General features: G+C 37.2%; 1 long non-coding RNA gene across 2 annotated transcripts; it reads right to left on the bottom strand.

Annotated features, from left to right (window-relative positions):
- Window positions 1–2,519: 2,519 nt before the first annotated feature.
- LOC121495901 lies at window positions 2,520–19,282 on the bottom strand. Of its 2 annotated transcripts, none has more exons than XR_005989065.1 (3): window positions 19,168–19,282; window positions 18,451–18,567; window positions 2,520–3,232 (listed from the first exon to the last, which is right to left on the bottom strand). It is a non-coding gene; the product is annotated as an uncharacterized LOC121495901 (long non-coding RNA). The 2 variants fall into 2 exon arrangements; XR_005989064.1 differs by lacking the exon at window positions 2,520–3,232 and adding an exon at window positions 15,844–16,972.
- Between the last annotated feature and the right edge of the window lie 411 nt (window positions 19,283–19,693).

A 19,693-nucleotide genomic window follows, 5' to 3' on the forward strand; every position in this document is an offset into this window, starting at 1 on the left:
TGGCTGTATGTGTCAGACACCTATTAGGTACAGTCTCATTTAAACATATATATTGCCTGCAGCTTTTAAGTCTAGATGAAATTTATTTTTTTATGTGTGGTGGGGGAAGTGTGAATCTATTTGCATTTATTCTCCAAATGCATGGGAATTATTCCAGAAATACAATTGTGTCTCTATTAATATAATATGTATATTACATAAGTATAAAACATATAATATATATTTATATACATATTATATAAATATATAAATATAATATATATAATATACATACATGGGTTATGGAAAGCATGCATAAATTAAACCAAAAGCAAAGGTAATAAAGACACTGAAAAATTGACCAATTGTATTCTTTATGACAAAAAATGAAGACTATTTGGATAAAATATTTTGTTTCCTGTTTTTTGGGGATTTTTTGGATAAATATTTTGGACAAAAACAGTTGCTTATTAAAGATAAAGGTTAATATTCAGAGTTCATAAAGAGATCCTAAAAATAAATAAAAGATTTAAAAACTCAATAGAAAAATGGATACATAAGTCATTCTCTGAAGAGGAAATGCAAATGGCCTTTAAACATATGAAAAGATGCTTAACCCTGTTTAAAACTTGAAAACTGAATCAAAATAACTCTCAGATGCCTACTTTCTATATAGGGTTATCAGAAGCTCAAAGATCTGATAATATCAAGTGATTGAGCAATAGGTACTTTTGTGAACTTTCCATGCAGAGATAAGATTTTGACTATCATTTAGGCACAGTCTCTTAAAATTTGAACTGTGTACACTCAAGCATTCTTACTTCCCCATATCTTTCCTGATAAACAGAAAGCTTATAGTAGAGAAGAAATGCATGTCTGTGCCTTTTGCAGACACTGCTGGGACAGAAAGGGGCCAGGGCTGCCTTTCAACCTTTTTGCTTCCAAACTGAGATACCCAGTGTCCCTGGCAATCTGGCTCAAGGAAGAGGGACCCTCTGCTGGCTCTGTGTTGAGGTTGCCTTGTCCGCCACTCACTCCTGGCCAGCATCGAGAGCCCTGATTTGTGGGCTCTGGTCATCATCACTCTCCTTTCTAAAAAAAAAAATTAAGATTTTATTTATTTATTTGAGAGAGAGGGAGAGAGAGAGAGAGAGAGAGAGTGAACACACAAGGAGAGGGAGGGGGAAGTGGGACATGGGAAGAAGCAGGCTCCCCGCTAAGCAGGGATCCCAATGCAGGATGAGATCCCAGGACCCTGACTGAAATCATGACCTGAGCTGAAGGCAGATGCTTAACCAGCTGAGCCACCCAGGTGCCCCACTGGTTATCACCCTCCTTTCTGTGGCCTAAGATGATGTCATCCATGCTCAGTAACAGAACTGCTATCTCCCTTGCTGTCTTGGATGTTTTCAGCTTCACAGCCAGTGGCTCCCAGATGCCCAGTGCTTCTGTGTCCAGCAGGGTACCTGTCTCACCATTTATGCCCCAAGTCCCACAGTTCTCCTGGGTGTTGTGCTTGGCCTGAAGGCAGGTAAGTAAACAAATGCGCTGGTCCCACAGTTCTAGATAAGGATACGAGGTATGATCTTTTGAGGCTTGGGCAACAGCCCTGTCTGGCCACTGTTCCATACCAGTCATAGCCTTGGATTTTTGTATCAAAGCATGGGCCATGGCCATTTCAGAGGCTCTACCCCCCGGAACGAGCAGGGGTCCAGGTGGATTTTGCAGCACACTTGCATAGTAGCATCCTGGAGGTTGTATTCCACTTCCAAGAGACTCTCTTTGCTGGTTCTGTGGAGGAGCATGGCATAGGCCTTGGGGGCTTTGCCCACATTGGTGAATGTAGAGTACTCATCTCCAATCTTCTTGATTTCCAACATGCCTGCTCCTGTCCCAGAATCTTCTCTCAGCTCTGGCCAGTTGACCATCTAGGTTCCACAGGCCCTAGCAAGACACTTCAGAAACTTTGGTAACTTTGACTAAAGGTGTGAATTCCTGATTTTTCTCAGCCCAGTATTATGGACAACAAAGGAGTTAAATACACATGTGGAAGAAAGGTTATTTTAAAATTACTTTTACTGTATTCACTCTGAGAAGTTAAACTTACTTTCATTCTTCAGTTGTGGTTGAATTAATGTGATGTTCAGACACATGTCTACGATAATTTTCATTGTGGGGCAGGGAGAGAGAATAGAATAAAAGTGAATAGGATGAGTTCCCTTGAATAAGGAGTCTAGCATATCAAACAGGACTATAAATCATTATGTAATAATTCTAAGGGTAGAATTCAATGATTTCTGTCCCAAAGCCTGCTAAATACAAGTATTCCTTATTCTCTGGACCTTCAAAATGAGGACTTAGAAAATAATTTCACTACCAGAATTAAAAAAAAAAAAAACTATAACAAATCCACAAACCAAGCTAGAAAAAAACACTTAAGTTATTTTTTAGTCTTGCTAAAAGAGTGTAGAATATACCACAGTCTACTGTAGCTTCTTTTCTTATAGAACCATATCCTGTTTGGGTGGTGTTTGAAAATGTTTGCATGCTTGCTTTCCTTTTCCCTTCATTATTAAGTGAAACTGTCTCCTAAGCAAGTCAACTTAGAAAATAAAAGACTTTTAAAGGCCTAACTCTCTCACACATATATTAGAAGAAAAAAAAATATAAGACCAAGAAATGCACTGAGAGAAGTGAATGCATACAATTCATTAGTATGGTCATATAGACCTTCCCATAAGAATGGATGTAGAGCAGAAAAGCATGGAGTTTACTGAGAAGTCTAGATTTAGTGAAAAGTTCTGTGAAAATAATAAAGAATGGATGTTCTCACAAGCATATAACTTTACTAAGGGATTTGATAGTTTTTGTTAGGACAAAGAGGAGAAGCCACAAATAATTATTGCCAAAGATGTAAAAATTCTTTTGTCTTACACACATGAAATGATGCTTGAGCATGATCATCATATAAGCAGTAACACACGCTAGAAGTGTAATCACAGGGGCTGCCTCATGTCATTGGGAGCCTCCTAATCACAAGCGATGGGCACCCATACAGAGATTTTTCACTCCATTGTTCCTTCTGCAGTTTTAGGTGAGGGGATCTCATGTGTTGTCCAGAGCACTTGGGAGTGTTGGTGACATCTTCTAGTCTGAATAATAATGAAGCCTGGACTTAGGTGTAGCCTGCAGTCTGTGTAGTTGAAATGCTGGAATTTCCTTGGTAGGCCACAGAAGAAGGAATCTGGAGGTTCTGGGGAAAAGGAACATCGAATCTATTATCTACTTGCTCAGCCATTCTCTAATTATATCCCAACCAGGAAGGGCCCAAAGGAGGTACCCTGTACCAAGCCTAAGGATAAGTGTCAGAGAATACATCAACATCCTTCAGTTTCTCCTGTTCCATAGGTTGCCTTTCCACACTATAGATTCTTTGCTTTGCTATGCAGAAGGTTTTAGTTTAGTACCATCCAACTTTTGTCTATTTTTATTTTTGTTGCCTGTGCTTTTGGTGTCATATTCTAGAAATGACTGTGTAGAGCAATGTCATAAAGCTATTCGCCTAATATTTTCAACTAAGTTTTATGGTTTCAGGTCTTATGCTTAAGTCATTAATCCATGTGAGTTGATTTTTGTGTGTGTGTATATGGTGTAAAATAAAGGTCCAGTTTCATTCTTTTGCAGGTGTCTATTTAGTTTTCCTAACACCATTTGTTGAAAAGATTGTCCTTTTCCCATTGTGTATTTTTGGCACTTTGTAAAAGATGAGTTGACCGTGTATTGTGTGGGTTTGTTTCTGGGCTTTCTATTCTGTTCTGCTGGTCTATATATCTGTAGGCCAGTACTGTACTGTTTTAGTTACTATAAATAAACTCATTCTTATCTGTGTTTCCCTGAATATAATTTGGCTTTTCTCTCTGAGTACTTTTAAGATTTTCTTTTTATTATAGGCATTAAGAAATTTATCATATGCCTTTGGTAGTTTTTGTTTGTTTCTTTACTTTTAAAAGCATATGTTTATAGTTTTAATCAAGTTTGTAAAATTTGATACTTCAAAATTTTTTTTAAAGATTTTATTTATTTATTCATGAGAGACACAGAGAGAGAGGCAGAGACACAGGCAGAGGGGGAAGCAGGCTCCATGCAGGGAGCCCGTTACGGGACTCGATCCTGGAACTCCAGGATCACACCCTGGGCCAAAGGCAGGCGCTAAAACACTGAACCACCCAGGGATCCCGACACTCCAAGTTTTTTCTTCTTTTTTTAATTCTCCCTTTTTCTTCTTGGACAATTGTACAATTGTACATGTAAGGGTGGTCAAAGCTTTTCCATAACACAACTCTGTGCATTTTCTCTACTCTCTTTTTCCATTTTCCATTTTAGATGCTTTTATTGTTACAATTTAATTACCCTTTGTTCTACAGTGTCTAATATGCCATGAAACCCATCCAGCATATATTTTTATCTCAGATTTTATTTTTCATCTCTTAGAGTTTGAGTTGTGTTATTGTTATTTCTTCTATGTTTCTAACAGTCTCAATTGTATGCTCTAGCTGTATTGGCCTCCCTGAGTTCTCAGCCCTACCTTTCTGCCTCACAGAAACTGACCTCTGGGCTTCCTTTTCCTGCTTTGTGGCTGGGAAACTCACTCCATTCAGTAAGCTGTGGCAGCCACAGGGCTCATTTTGTTTGTTTCCCCTTTCTCAGATGGCACTATCTGATGTCCAACATCTGTAATATTTGTTTCATACATCTTTTCTACTTTATTTCATGTTTTTATGGGTTAGGGTAACTCCAATTCCTGTTACTCGGTCAAAAGTAGAATTACACCTTTAAGGGTTTTGATTTTATGGAGTGACAATGAAATGAGGAATGAACAGTAGGGTAAGTTGCAATTATTTTTCACAGGGAAATGACATATTATTTAAGGAAATATATAAGATTACTTATAAGTAAAACACCAAATGCACCCTCCATATCCAATATGGATCAGTTATGTAAAATAAATCAAACCAACGCCTCTCACTCTCACATTTAAATATAGAGGACTCCTCTTTCTACTTAGATTTGAGAGACACAAATCATAGGTGACTCTGACAGCCCCATTTTCTCTCCATCCACTTTGTCACCCCTCAGTGAGCTCGAGATGTCCATGTACTTGTCTAAAACATGGACAGGCAGGTTGCACTGAAATAATTGTAGCAATTGTACTTTCCTTAGTGTGCTTTCTCTCTCATTAAGCTCTGCATAGAGCCAACCTTTTATTTATAGATCCTCATTGCATGCTTATTGTTTACTGAGATTCAGAGGTTTTAAATTATGACGAATAAGAACATCTGGTTTCTCTGGGCCAGGAAATCAATTGTTTAATCCCAAAGGCATTGTATACGGTCTTGTTTTGTTTTGTTTTAGATCACCATGGACATATGGGAAATCAAGTAAAGGCAAAAGCATTAGGTTGTATTGAATGCCTGTGTTCTATTTTATTCAAGACTCACAGCCATCAGCTACTCCTGACAAATCCTTCTTGTTATAACTTGATATTCTCTCCCCATCAAATTGTAAATTTAAAAATATTCCCTTGATCTTTAAAAAGTAGTGTTTGGGAAATCTAATTCTTAATACCCTTTCTGTTGATTGAGAAAATATATTTAAAAATTAACTTTTCACTCAAATAGACAAACTCCACCAATCTAGTTACCTACAACTTTTCTGCACTCACCCTTATCTCAATTTCTTAGCCCTATTCATTCACAGGAGAAAAAAATATCAACAGGCTTTCCTCCTGGAAATCTTCTAACAACATTATTATTAATTTGATATGCTGATCATATAGAACCACCCTAAAAGCATTCCCTTTCATAGTTAAATAAATGAATTCTAAAAAATGTTTTAGTGTAGGTCACTATATCAGTATACAATGTACTGGTTTAAACAATAAACATTTATCTCCTAGTGCTGGAGGCTAGAAGTACAAGATCAAGGTGTCAGCATATTCAGGGTCTAGTGAAGGCTCTCTTTGGTCTGTAGATGACCACCTTCTTGGTGTCACAGAGCAGAGAAAAACATCATCTGTCTCATGTCTCTCTTTTAAAAAAAATATTTATTTATTTATTTTAGAGAGAAAGAGCACAGGGAGAGGGGAGGGGCAGAGAGAGAGAGCATCCCAAGCAGACTCCACCCTAAGTGTGGAGCTTGACAGGGGGCTTGATCTCACCAACCGAGGTCACAATGTGAGCCAAAGCCAAGAGTTGGACACTTAAATGATTGCTCCACTTAGGCACCACATCTCTTTCATGTCTCTTATGTGACACTAATATCCATTTTCATGACCTAGTTACCATCCAAAGGCCCTACCATCCAAAGGCCTTTGTATACCATTGGAGTGGGGATTAGAGTTTCAACATATGTAGTTGGTGGCAGGGTACAAACATTCAGTTCATAGCATAAGACAATTGTTTTCATATGGATAAAACCAGCCACTTCACTTTCTTCCTCCTGTCACACTGAACTTGTTTCACTGAGCTACAAACCTTAAAAGAATAGGATGGCCATGATGTGACTGACAGTGCAAATTGCTGAGTTGCTGAGTACTTCTGTGACTTTCTGTATTGCACTTTGATTCTCAACTCTTTCATGTTAGATGGAATTTCTAACAGGTAAAAGACATTTTCTAGAAAAATCTTTTCTCTTTTAGAAAATATTGTTCTGAAAATGTAGAATTATTGATTAACAACCTTGCTAAACTGTTTTGAGTTCCTGTATACTTGGTAAAATATCCCAGTAGCCAAAAAAGCCAAAACTTTTTTTTCCCTCTCAGAAATAGGCAGTATGATTTTACTATAAATATCTTAAAAAATTAAAGCTCTGGGGCCTAGATTCTAGTCCTAGTAGTGAGTCTTACTAGCATTATTATCTTTTTTTTAAGACTTTATTTATTTATTTGTGTGAAAGAGAGCATGAATATGAGTGATGGAGATGGGCAGAGGGAGAAAGAGAAGCAGACTACCTCCCGTATCTACTACTACCCCATCCACTGAGCAGAGAGCTCAAGATGAGACTCCTTCCCTGGAGTCCTGAGATCATGACCTGAGCTGAAGGTAGCCACTTAACCTACTGAGCCATCCAGGTGCCCCAACTAGCATGATCTTAGGCAATTATTTAACCATCCTATAACTCATTCCTCTCTTTAGTAAAATATGAGGATAACACTACATTATCTATAAGGCCCTTTAGAACCTAAATTCCAGATCCATAATTTATTTATTTGGTTAAAGAGGAGGGGAAGGAAATTATATTATATTAGGTATATGAAATAGAGATCCATTATGAAATAGAAGATGAGGCGTGGAAGGCTATTTGAATCCCACACCTGAAGACCAAATTAACAATGCTAAACTCTTCACTGTGTGGTCTCAGTGAGCCTTATGAATTATTTTACTTTTGAGATGTAGCATATATGATGAATTGGCCAGAAATTTTTCTGGAGGTATTTGCCTTTTTCATATTGATTCTGGCAGCCTCATTGGCTTTGCTAAGTGGTGGATCTATTTATTTATATTGGTAAAAGTCTTTGCTCAAAACTCAGGATTTTAAATCCTTAATTCGTGAGAAATTGGTGATAGTTTTGTAGGCATCTTCAACTACAGAGAATGAATTTTTAATTAAAGGGGATGATGGAAATATAATGAAGTAATTACTTGCTCACTGCAGGTGTATAATTCATATATCACCAGCCACCATCCTCTTTCTGAGATGATTGCTTTGGTATGTATTTATACATGTATTTATTTATTACAGAAGGGATGTAAGGCAGCTAGCAGGGAATGCATAAAATATAGCAAGATATCACCAGTGAAAGGTGGATGAGAAATGAAATTAAAAAAAAAAAACAGGGGAAGTCTAGGAAGTAAGGCCAATAAATAAATAACTAGCACAGAGATCTGAAATTAAAAGTTTAGGTAAGTCAGTAAGCTTCATCTCATTCATGAGTTCAAATGAAATCCTAGTAAATCTCACAGACCTTAGTGTCCATCAGATACAAATAATCATTGTTCAGGACAAGAACACTAATTTCTGATTCTTAGATAAGGAGGAAGAGCAGGGTACTGGGAAATCAGAATACTTGGGTTCAATTGATAGATTTGCCCATATACTGGCTGTGTGACTTTGAGGAAGTTATTTTACTGCCCTGTGCCTAGAAGCTTCATCCACTAAATGGGAATGAAAATAATATCCATCTCAGAGTATTGTTTTGATGAGATGAAATAATGCATGCCACGTTAGCATAGTCTCTGAGACTTAACGGACTCAACATAAATAAGATTTAGCTATTTTCACTTTTTATTTTAGAGAAGATATAAATTGATCCAGTAATCCCTACTTTAAAAAATGCTGCAGTGTTAGGAATATACCAATGTCCAGACTACTGTCAGAGATGCTTTATAAACACCTTGTTTACACTTATTTCCAGAACACTGTAAACACTAAGAGTGAGAGCCTTTTAGCCACAGCCCTTTGAAGAGAAAATTTACCCTCATCTGTCTCCACAATAAATCCTTGCAACCTACAGCACAGGAATAAAAAATAACCAAATGATGACCACATCATTGAGAGCCATAAAACTTGATGTATATACTTCTTTCATTGATAATTTAGCATCATACATAAAAAACATGCAGTATAATAGAACAATACATGATGTGTGACATTGGTTTAAATCTATTCACCCCCCCCCTCCTTCTTTCTTCTTCCTTTCTTGTCATAAAACTCTTCCTTTATAAAGTTAGAAAGATCATCATATCACTAATCAGCTAGGAAATATGTCACAGGTCGTTCAGAAGAGAGCAGTGCAGGAACCCAAGTCTTTCTAAGTTCGGTGGTTGATTCTGTTTGGCCTGTTTGGGGGTCGAGACGAGGAAAGAGAAGATAATATGGTTCTAAAGAAAGAAAAAAAATGTTTCAGGAGGTCTGGGATCTTGTTCCACCTCTTCTAGTCATTTGCTTTACGAACTTGGTCTACTCTCCAAGCCCCTTGGGTTTTTGTTTGTTTCATATACCAGGAATGAGATCTGCTCCTTTCTCTTAGGAAAGATAAAATGGATTTGAACTCTTATCTGTATGTCATATATTTGGAAAGAAACATATAAAGAGAGGTCATAAGCTACAAGATACTACAACTTTGGTTACAAGCAAAGGTTCCATTCCCAGCTCCTGCTCCATGAGCTGTGTGAGCATGGATGAATCCCTTAAACTCTCAGAGCTCTTTTTCTTCCCTGTGTGTGTGTGTATGAAGTCTATATATAATTAGCTACTCATGTATGTGTAAATACATATTTATTCAGACTGTACTCTTCAGAGTTTTGAGTAAGCTCTTGGGGCTCAATCAATAATGGTAACACATGATGTGGTTCTTTAGAATGAGGAAGATGACAAATTGTTTCCAAGGACCTCATCTACTATCGAATCCCTATCTATTTGAAACAATGGTTATGCTCCTCTAAACATCGAACGCCCATTGAACTGACTTGGTGAGTCAGTCCAGTATGAGAAAAGAGATGGGAATAAAGTGAGTCAAACTGCAAGCATTTGGAGTTACTTGTAACTTACAAATGTTAACCAAAATCAAATCAGGCAGAGCTCTTTATAACGAGCTTTTTTTTTAAAAAAAGATTTTATTGACTTATTTGAGAGAGAGAGAGAGAGAGAGAGAGCCCATAAGCAGGGGAGGAGCAAAGGGAGATGGAGACAATCTCCAGCAGATTCCCTGCTTAGTTCAGAGCCCAGCATGGGGCTCCATCCCAGGTCCTTGCATGACCTGAGCTGAAACCAAGAGTCAGACACTTAAACAACTGAGCCACCCAGGTGCCCCTATAATCAGCCATATTTAACTGAACCTATGCAAATAATATCTAAAACATACTGCATGTTTATTATAGTGGCAGGTTCTGAATGTTCATTTAATAATCATAAAGATCCTAGGAGACACCATCATTATCTGTATTACACTTTTAAGGAAATGGAGACAGAGTTTAACTAAGTTACCCCAAATCATGAGGTTAGTACAAGCTATCTGAATCTAGAGTTTCACTAGTTTTTTTTTTTTTTTTAAGTTATAGGAAATATAAATGATTTTGGCAGGAGCTTAACTAATTCTTAATTAGTATGATACATTCCCAGGTTCTTAAAAAATATGTTTAAGTAGGTAAGATATTTACATGTTTCAAAGAGAGAAAAGATCAAGATAATATTTAAGAAGTAATTTTCCCCCACTCTCATCTTGTGACCATCCATGTCCCCTTGCTGATACTAATATTTTTACTTTCTCATGTATCCTTTCCAGATATGGCAAGTATTACTTGTCTATCCTTTTTTTAAAAATTGAAGTGTAGTTGATATATAATATTAGTTTAAGGTATAGAACAGTGACATGAAAAGTCTATCCTTTCTTTTTATATCAAAAACAGAAACAGAAAATATAAACTTGTCTGCATTTTGTATTTATTCTTGAGGGGTATATGTGTATGTGTGTTCATAACAATATATCATGGAGATTGTTTCATAGCCATACATAAAGATATTTTGCTTTCTCTCTTGGATGGGCATAATTTAACAAGTCTCTTGTTTTTAGTCATTAGGTTGCATTGAATTATTGTTTTTATACCTTACGTGGAATAACCTTGCTCACATGTCATTTAATTTTTCAGTGTAGTTTTTGGAAACAGCATTATTAAAAAATAACAGACATACCCTAAACTGAACATATTTATAGTGTACCGTATAATGGGTTATGACTTATGTACATGACCATGAAACCATCCCCATGATGAAAACAATGATCATATCTATCACCCCCATATCTATCACCCCCAAATGTTTCCTCATGCCTCTGTAATTCTTTTCTTTTTCTCTTCCCTCCCTGCCACCCCCTGCCTCTGCTATAGCCAATAATCTGCTTTCTGTCACTAGGGATTGTTTTATTGTTTTTGTTTGTTTGTTTTTTAAGTAGTTTCCATGCCCAGCATGAAGCCCAATGCAGTTTGAACTCATCAACTTGAGATCAAGATCTGAGCCAAGATCAAGAATCAGATGCTTAATCCACTGAGCCACCCAGGTGCCCCTCGATGAGAAAATTTTTATATATTTATGCATGTAGTTGCCCTTTGATGCTCTTCATTTCTTTTATAGATGTATATTTACATTAGTAATCACTTTCCTTCTGCCTGAAGCATTTCTTTTAACATTTCTATTATGAGAGTGAGCTGTTGATGACTTCTTTCAGTTTCTATATTTGTGAAGAAGCATTTTACCTTGGTTTTTGACATATATTTTTGCTAATTAAAGAACTCTAGGTTAAATTCTTGTTTTCCTTTCAGAACATTAAGATACTTTTGAGGAAACTTTCCAAGGCCAAGAAAGAACCATTATTTAAAAAGATTAGAGGAAACAATTTCTGGAACTCACACAGCACCAGAAATAGCATATATTTCCATCAGTCAGCCTGGAAAATCTTATATTCACAAGGCATTTGACAATGTATACATGGAAGGATTTGTGTGACTCGTGGGGAATAATCAGTTTTAGTCTGAGCACTCCTGTGGTCCTATCTAACAATTTTTTTTTGAAAGACCCAAAAGGATCAAACTATCTCCAAGTTATTTAACCACATCCCAGAAAAAAACTTAATATTTATGGGAATGCAAAAATATCTAGTACCCAGAAGGGCAAAATTCACTATATCTAGAATTTAATCCAAAATTGCCAGATGTAGAAATAAACATGAAAGTAAGTACAGCCCATATGATAACAAAAATCAGTGAATTGAAACTGACCCAGACCTGACTCAGATGTGAGAATTAACAGGAAAGGACACAAAAACAGTTATTATAACACACTTTAATATGTTCAGAAATGAAAATGCAGCCTAGAAGATACAGAAAGACCCAAATTGAACTTTTAGAGATGAAAAATGCAATGTATGAGAAGCAAAATTATAAGATAGGATCCATGGCAGATTAAACATTAAAAAAAGAAGGGGGGAAAAAAGAACCTAAAGACATAGCAGTATGAACAATCTAAAATGAAACTCAGAGGAAAAAACATTCCCTCTCCCTCAAATAAATAAATAAATAACAGCGTCAGTGAACTTTGGGACAACTTCAAGCAGCCAAACAAAATACAAGCAATAGAGGTCCCAAGGGGGTGGGGGGTGAGGGAAGGGAAATAGAACAAATATTTGTAGAAATTATCATCAAACATTTTCAGAATTTGATGGAACTACAAACCCACAGAACCAAGAACATCAATGAAACTCAAGCATACGAAACCTAAAATTACACTATGTTAAATCAAAATCAAATTGTTCAAAACCCGTGACAAGGAGAAAAAAAAATCTCATAAACAGCCAGGAAGAAAGTGACTTATTACTTACAGGGGAAGTAAATTCTTTTAAAGTACCTGCGAGGAAACTAGCAGAGGGAGATCTTTCAGCTTTCTAGGGTTCTCTCCTGTGTAGCTCTGTCCTGAGGCCCTATGCTGAGAATGCAGCAGCCTGAATCTCTAGTTTCTCGCCTCCATCTGCTCCATTCAGGATTGTCTGCTGGGCCCCAGCTTGGGAGCTCTACAAAAGTAGTAAGCAGGGGCTACCTAAGGGTTCATCTTATTTGTTACCAGTTTATTGAGAAACATGTCCTCCTTTTGAGTGATGTCTTGTGTCTTAAAATCATTGTTTAAGATATTGTGTCCATTTTGAGTTGTTTCAGGTGGGAGGGTAAATCTAGTTATATCACTTGGTTGGGAGTTAAAGTTCTCACTGTAGTTTCAACCTGCAACTGCCTTATGAGTAAAGTTAGGTCTCTTATATAAACTTAAAGACAGCCATAGAAAATATTTAAAATAAGACAAAGAGGAAAAGAATGATTTAAAAAATTTTTTTAAAAGATTTTATTTATTTATTCATGAGGGACACACAGAGAGAGGCAGACATAGGCAGAAGGAGAAGCAGGATCCCTGCAAGGAGCCTGATGCAGTACTTGATCCTGGATTTCAGGATCAGAAACTGAGCTGAAGACAGATGCTCAACCGCTGAGGTATCCAGGTACCCCGATTTTAAAGAGTTTTTAAGGGGCACCTGGATGGCTGAGCAGTTGAGTGTCTACCTTTGGCTCAGGTTGTGATCCTGGGATCTTGGGATTGAGTCCTGCAGTGGGTTCCTGTAGGCAGCCTACTTCTCCCTCTGCCTATGTCTCTGCCTCTCTCCCTGTGTCTCTCATGAATAAATACAAATCTTAAAAAAAAAAAAAATTAAGAGTTACTTACAGGGGCTCCTGAGTGACTCAGTCATTTAAGTGGCTGACTCTTGATTTCAGCTCAGGTTATGATCTCAGGGTCCTGGGACTAAACCCCCTGTTGAGTTGTGTGTGGAGCAAGGAGTCTGCTGGAGACTCTCCTCTCCCTCTGCCCTTCTGCCCCCTTGTGCGCACACACACACACACACACAGACACACACTTCTTTCTCTAAAATAACAAATTTTTAAATTTCTTTTTAAAATATTTTATTTATTTATTCATGAGAGACATAGAGAGAAAGAGAGAGAGAGAGGCAGAGACACAGGCAGAGGGAGAAGCAGGCTCCATGCAGGGAGCCTGAGGCGGGACTCAATCCCGGGTCTCCAGGATCATGCCCTGGGCTGAAGATGGCTCTAAACCACTGAGCCACCTGGGCTGCCTAGCATATTTTTTTAAAAAATAGACTCACATATTCTTTGGTATATGAATTTTCATGTGTTTTGGTTTGTTTCTAAAGAGATTTTAGTGTTTTCCTGTTGATTTGCAGTGTTTTTGAATATTAGGGAATTTGTCCTTTTAATGTTGGTGTGAGTTTTAGTGCCCTGTGTTTTTCAAATTGAAGATCTTTAATTCACTCAGACAATAACCCTTGTGTATGAGGAGGAATTTCAGGAGTGTCTAGTTTACATTTACCCTTGACAACATGACTCTTTGTACCTTCATGGAGGTGCTCTCTGGACACCTTCTTGTCCTCACTGTCACTCACTCTTGGTCACTTAGGTTCATCTTAATTGATTTTAACAAGTTTCATTACTTATAGGTAGAAAAGATGATATTTACTAGAAGAAGTTAAGCCTCAAAAAACAAAAACAAAAAAAAGGCCCCGGACAACCTATAAAATCTGCATGTTTCCTGTTAGTAGCCTTCAAGTCTTGCATGTCAATTATTTCTCTCAAAGAAAAAGAAATGTCACCAGAATTCTGAGGTTCAGAAGAAATGCATAATGGCACCGTTTTGAAACTTGTTTATCTCACTTTATTGTGTATCTTAGGCTTTCATATTTTAAATGTTGATTCTATCACCACTGAAAAATGATTGCTTAGCATACATGTTAAGAACCACAACTTGAAGATAACTATTTGATGAACATTTGTTTCCACATTTTTTTTTTGTAATATAGGTCCACAGTCCCTTATCTTGCAATTCTGAAACCCAAAAAGCACTTAAAATTGAAAATGTTTTCCCACTAATTTGGAATTCAAACCTAACCTTACCCGAATTCATTTGCTGTCAAAGCATGACTAGAACTTAGCTGAAGTTATTTACAGTCTATATTTATCCCACTTAGTGTGACTATTCAGGGGTTTTGCTGCGGAAATATTAATGTTGTTTGGTAATGAAATGCTTCCTTGAATGCCTCTGATGGTATTACATCAGTGTGTACCATAGGTACTTCCCCAAATCAGAAAATAATTTCTAATTAGATTCATCCAGATTGAAACCTCAGGCCACCGCAGGGTTTGGAGCCAAGCCCACATACACATACACACACACACACATATATATATACATATTATACATATAATCACACATTTTATACATATAATCACACTTATTATAAAATATGTTATTAGAGCAGCCCCGGGGGCGCAGCAGTTTAGCGCCGCCTGCAGACCAGGGCGTGATCCTGGAGACCCTGGATCGAGTCCCACGTCCGTCTCCCTGCATGGGGCCTGCTTCTCCCTCTGCCTGTGTCTCTGCCTCTCTCTCTCTGTTTCTCTATGAGAAAATAAATAAAATCTTTAAAAAAATAAAATTTATTTTAAAAAAATAAATAAAAATATATATTTTATTTATTTAAGAGAGAGAGAGAATGCATGAACAGGGGGAGGGGCAGAGGGAGAAGCAGTCTCCCTGCTAAGCACAGAACCTCACATCCCAGGGTCTTGGATCATGACCTGAGCCAAAGGCAGATGTTTAACCTACTGAGCTACCCAGCAACCCCAGAAACTCTCTTTTTTAAAAGAGCGGAAGATTCATAAGTAGATGTGATTCCCTCTCACCAGGGGCAAGGAAGTAATCTCTTAGAGAAGAACACCGAAACCTTGTGGTGGTCTGCACCATTTTCTCTGGTCATGGATTTAGCTCCTTGGGTAAGCTACTGCCTAAAAGATTGTTGAGTGCCTGGATTAGAGTCTTGAATCTTCCCAGAGCACAGAGAATAGGGCAACTACTAAGAGAGGATTGGTGGCTATGAGTCTTTTATTTTTTAATTATTTTTTGGCATGCAGATTTCCCATGGGCCAAATGGAGGTTTTGGAAAATGAAATATTATGAGTAATTTTGTCAACCCTTCTGTTGGACAAAGGCATGTTTTTTGTTTGTTTGTTTGTTTTAACAATAGGAACACGAGTAAAGGCTGAGAAGGTGTTTCAGGGTTGTTTCTGAGAAGCTGGAGTTCCCATACAAGCGGTGTATTTATTTGTTAGGGCTTTTGAAATGTAAAAGCACAGACCAAGTGGCTCAAACAACAGAAATTTATTTTCTCACAATTCTGCAGATGCGATGTTCAAGATTAAGGTGTTTGGCTTCTTCTGAGGCCTCTCTTTGGCTTGTGTGATTACCATCTGTCGCTGTGCAACACTTTGATGGTATTATTTACTATATTCCCTATGCTTTTCATTCCCATGACTATTTTATAACTAGAAGTTTGTACCTTTTACTCCCCTTCCCCTATTTTGCTCATTCCCTTAATGCCCTGTTTAAAGGCACTGTCTCTAAATATGTTCACATTTGAAGGTCTTGAGGGTTAGGACTTCAACCTGTGAATTTTAGGAGGACAATTCAGACCATAATAGAGGGAAACCCCATAAGGCTTCTGGAAGAGCCTACCAGTGTGCCCACATGAGAGACACGTTTGAAAGCATGCCACATAGAGGTGAGTGCCACAGAAGTGTTAGTAACAGAAGTTACAGCCAACAGAAATAGGGAACTGCCACATTTTAGATGTGGCAAAGTAGACATTGCTGCATCCTCTACATGTGTGTCCATCTTAACACCATTGGGCTAGCATGTAGAAAGGAAAAAAGAAAAAGGTGTAAGTAAAATAGGTTCTCCTCTCCCATCCTGCTAAGCTGCTATACCTCTGTTCTAGCTGGTGTAAGAAGAGAGGAGGGTAAGTGCTTAATGATACTGAATCTTTAAAATGATTAGTGCTCAGATTTTAGGAACCAGGATGGAAATTTTAATGACTAAAAGAATCTGAACGTTTATGGAAGTCAGTTGAAGTTTTTAAAAAAGCCACATCTTCTACACAAACTTTATCTAATTCCACTCCTACTATTTTATTCAGGATAGTTAGGCCAATGTAGACCAGCAGCATCAACAAAAACTAAGAGTTGATTAGAAGTAAGGAATGATTTTACCCAGCTTTAGACTCAATGAATCAGAATATCTGGGGAGTTGACTCAGAAACCTGCATTTTAACAAGGTCTTCAGAAAATTTTTATGCCCACCAAAATTTCAATAGCACTTTTCTAGGCTCTCCTAGAATATTTCAAGGCAACCTTGAAATCACAATGACTTAACAGAATAAAGGCTTATTCTGGGTGACATCATGGGTTAGGCAGCTCTCCTTGGGGGCCATTCCCCAAGTTCAGGAGTCCTTTCATCTCATGATGCTGTCAACACACGGTCTCCATTGTCACTATAGAGAGAAAATGGATGACAGAGCAGGTGTGTTAAGGTAAACCTTAAATGTAGCCTATGTCACTTATGCCCACATGTCATTGGCTACAACTTCAGCACATGACACCGATCTAACTTTGATGGAGGCTGGGAAAGGTGAGAAACAGGTGGGTTTCATGAATACTAGCAGTCTTTGCTACCAAGTGCCTGGCCTTTGCATGGCTCATTCTACTTAATAGTCAAAGTAAGTGTCTCACCTCCTCATACACATTGGATGCTGACATCCATCATTTGCTCCTTGCTATAACTGAGGATACTTAGGATTTAATTCTGATGAAGATACTTAATATCTTTATTTTGATATATTAATTAGTTTAACTATATTTAAAAATGTACACTCAGAATATTCATTTTTGCATATGAAAAATCATTCACTACCCTAATTTAAATAAATTTATCAGAGAATTTGTTTCTCAGATTTTTAGCTAAGTTCTTAGTAAAATTTACTGAGACATTTTTTGTCTTTTTTTTTTTTTTTTTTTTTTGCTAAGGGCTTTTGCCATTTCTGAAGATATTTATTTTTTTCTCTGAGATTATTTTCTGACTGCTTTCCAGAGAATTTCAAGGTTAGGTGTGGCTAGGAATATATTATTATTTGCATTTGCCATGTTTCATCTTTTTGAGGTTATTTAGCTTTCTATCGGGCTTAGAAAGGTCTTCCTTACTTGAACATCATGTAAATGTCCTCTGTATTCCTCTACAACAACCATGGTTGAAGAGAAAGAAAAATATAATAAGAATTCAGGAACTTCTGATAGATATTTGGGATCTAGTAAACCGGAGAAAAGAAGAATGTTCTTTAAAAAGAGCTAAAATGGCTGGTTTTTATAAAAGGCCAAAAGACAAAGTGACAGCACCATTGACTCAGGAGTCCTTCAATAAGCCAACCTACAATTTGTGAGCAGTTGGCAAAAGGGACACTTATGAGAAATAAGGCTCATTTATGTCACTCAGGGCTCAGGGTGGTTATTTGATTCAGTCTCATTGCCAGAAAAATGGACTGTTCTTTTTTCTGGACAGTGCCTTCCAAAATGGTGTCCTATTAAATAGCTCTTTAGTGGTCAGAAAAACTTATACCTATGAATTTTCTCTCTTTGGTACACCTTCTGTTTTATAACTTACATTGAATTTGACAATTAGACTAGAAATTTTATTTTTTTAAAAGATTTTATTTATTTATTCATGAGAGACACACAGAGAGGCAGAGACATAGGCAGAGGGAGAAGCAGGCTCCCTGCAGGGAGCCTGATGTAGGACTTGATTCCAGGACCCTGGGATCATGACCTGAACCAAAGGCAGACACTCAACCACTGAGCCACCCAGGTGCTCCTAGACTAAAAACTTTATATCAGGTTACTTAATGCCCTTTCCTCTCACTTTTGTACTTAGAAAGCCTACATTAGAAATGTATAATCACCTTTAGTAGCTTCTACTTACTTCCACCAGAGACACTTGTTTGGCTGCCTCTGTAATCTCAGGAAGATGCCACAACCACGTTCTTTGTCCTGCATAATTGCTCTCCCATTCATCACCTGTTCTGTTTCAGTCTTCTTTCTGAAGAAAAATGATATGGCTAAATGCTTTATCCTTTTCCTGTCTGTACCCAAACTTCTTGCTCAACCTTGATTGCACACCTAAGTCCCACTAACCCTGAATAAATAGGACTCACTGTAAAACTTGATTTTTGAAAAAATGTATCATGTCAGATAATCCAGTAATTTCAAGTATTTTCATTCTTAGTATTTTTTTAACTCCCCAAATCAGTAGCTTCGTAGGCTATTTGCCACACAAAAGTGAAATGAATTTTAATAACAACTTTGTACCAGCCATTAAAAAAATTGTAAATATTAATTATAAAATTATGTAAGTTATACATCCACATGTTAATTATTCACTGAATACAGGAAAATTATACTCCCTCTCCTTTTAAATCTACAGAGGAGATTTTCCCCTTGCAAAGATTTTTTATTGATTACATATGTATTATTCATCATATTTATTCTTTTTTACAAATGAAATGCCATTTATATTGCTCTGCTCTTTATTACTTAACAACATGTCTTGAAAATCTTTCTATTTCAAGGCATGTGGGTCCACTTCATCTCTTTAAGGGCTGCCTGGGGTTTCAGTATATGCTTATATCAATTTACTTACCTGGTCCAGAGCAGAGACAGATTTTCAATTTGTTCGACCTCAAAGCAAATGCTTTTTTCTCCTACCACATGATGTCTGGAAAATCAGTGTCCACTCACTAAATTTGACAAATGAAGTTTCTAAGGCCCAAATGAGTTGGGTAACTTGCCCGAAGTCATCACAGATTTAGTGCAAATGTCAGGCCTGGTGCCAGGTGCTTTTTTTCTCCCCTCTGAATTCCAATGCAGAACTCTTGCAGAACATTATTTTCTTCCAGAAGTAGATGTATATAAGGTATCTGTTAAATAGAAGGTCATCTGGTACCTTAAATTAGGTTAGGAAAAAAAAAGAGTGTCCTTAAGTGGTGGGTTGAATGTAAATCACAAGATTGCTGAGAGTAAGCCCACTTACTGTCAGAGTGTGAGAAAAGCAAGAGAATTGTTTATGTATTTTAGGGAAAATTGAGGGAGGAAAGCACTCAATTTGAAATTCACATGTATGTTTCCTATAAGAATTCTTCACAGTTTGTCAGGTTGGTTTAACTACT

The sequence above is a fragment of the Vulpes lagopus genome, chromosome 7 (assembly GCF_018345385.1).
Source record: "Vulpes lagopus strain Blue_001 chromosome 7, ASM1834538v1, whole genome shotgun sequence".
NCBI lineage: Eukaryota > Metazoa > Chordata > Mammalia > Carnivora > Canidae > Vulpes > Vulpes lagopus.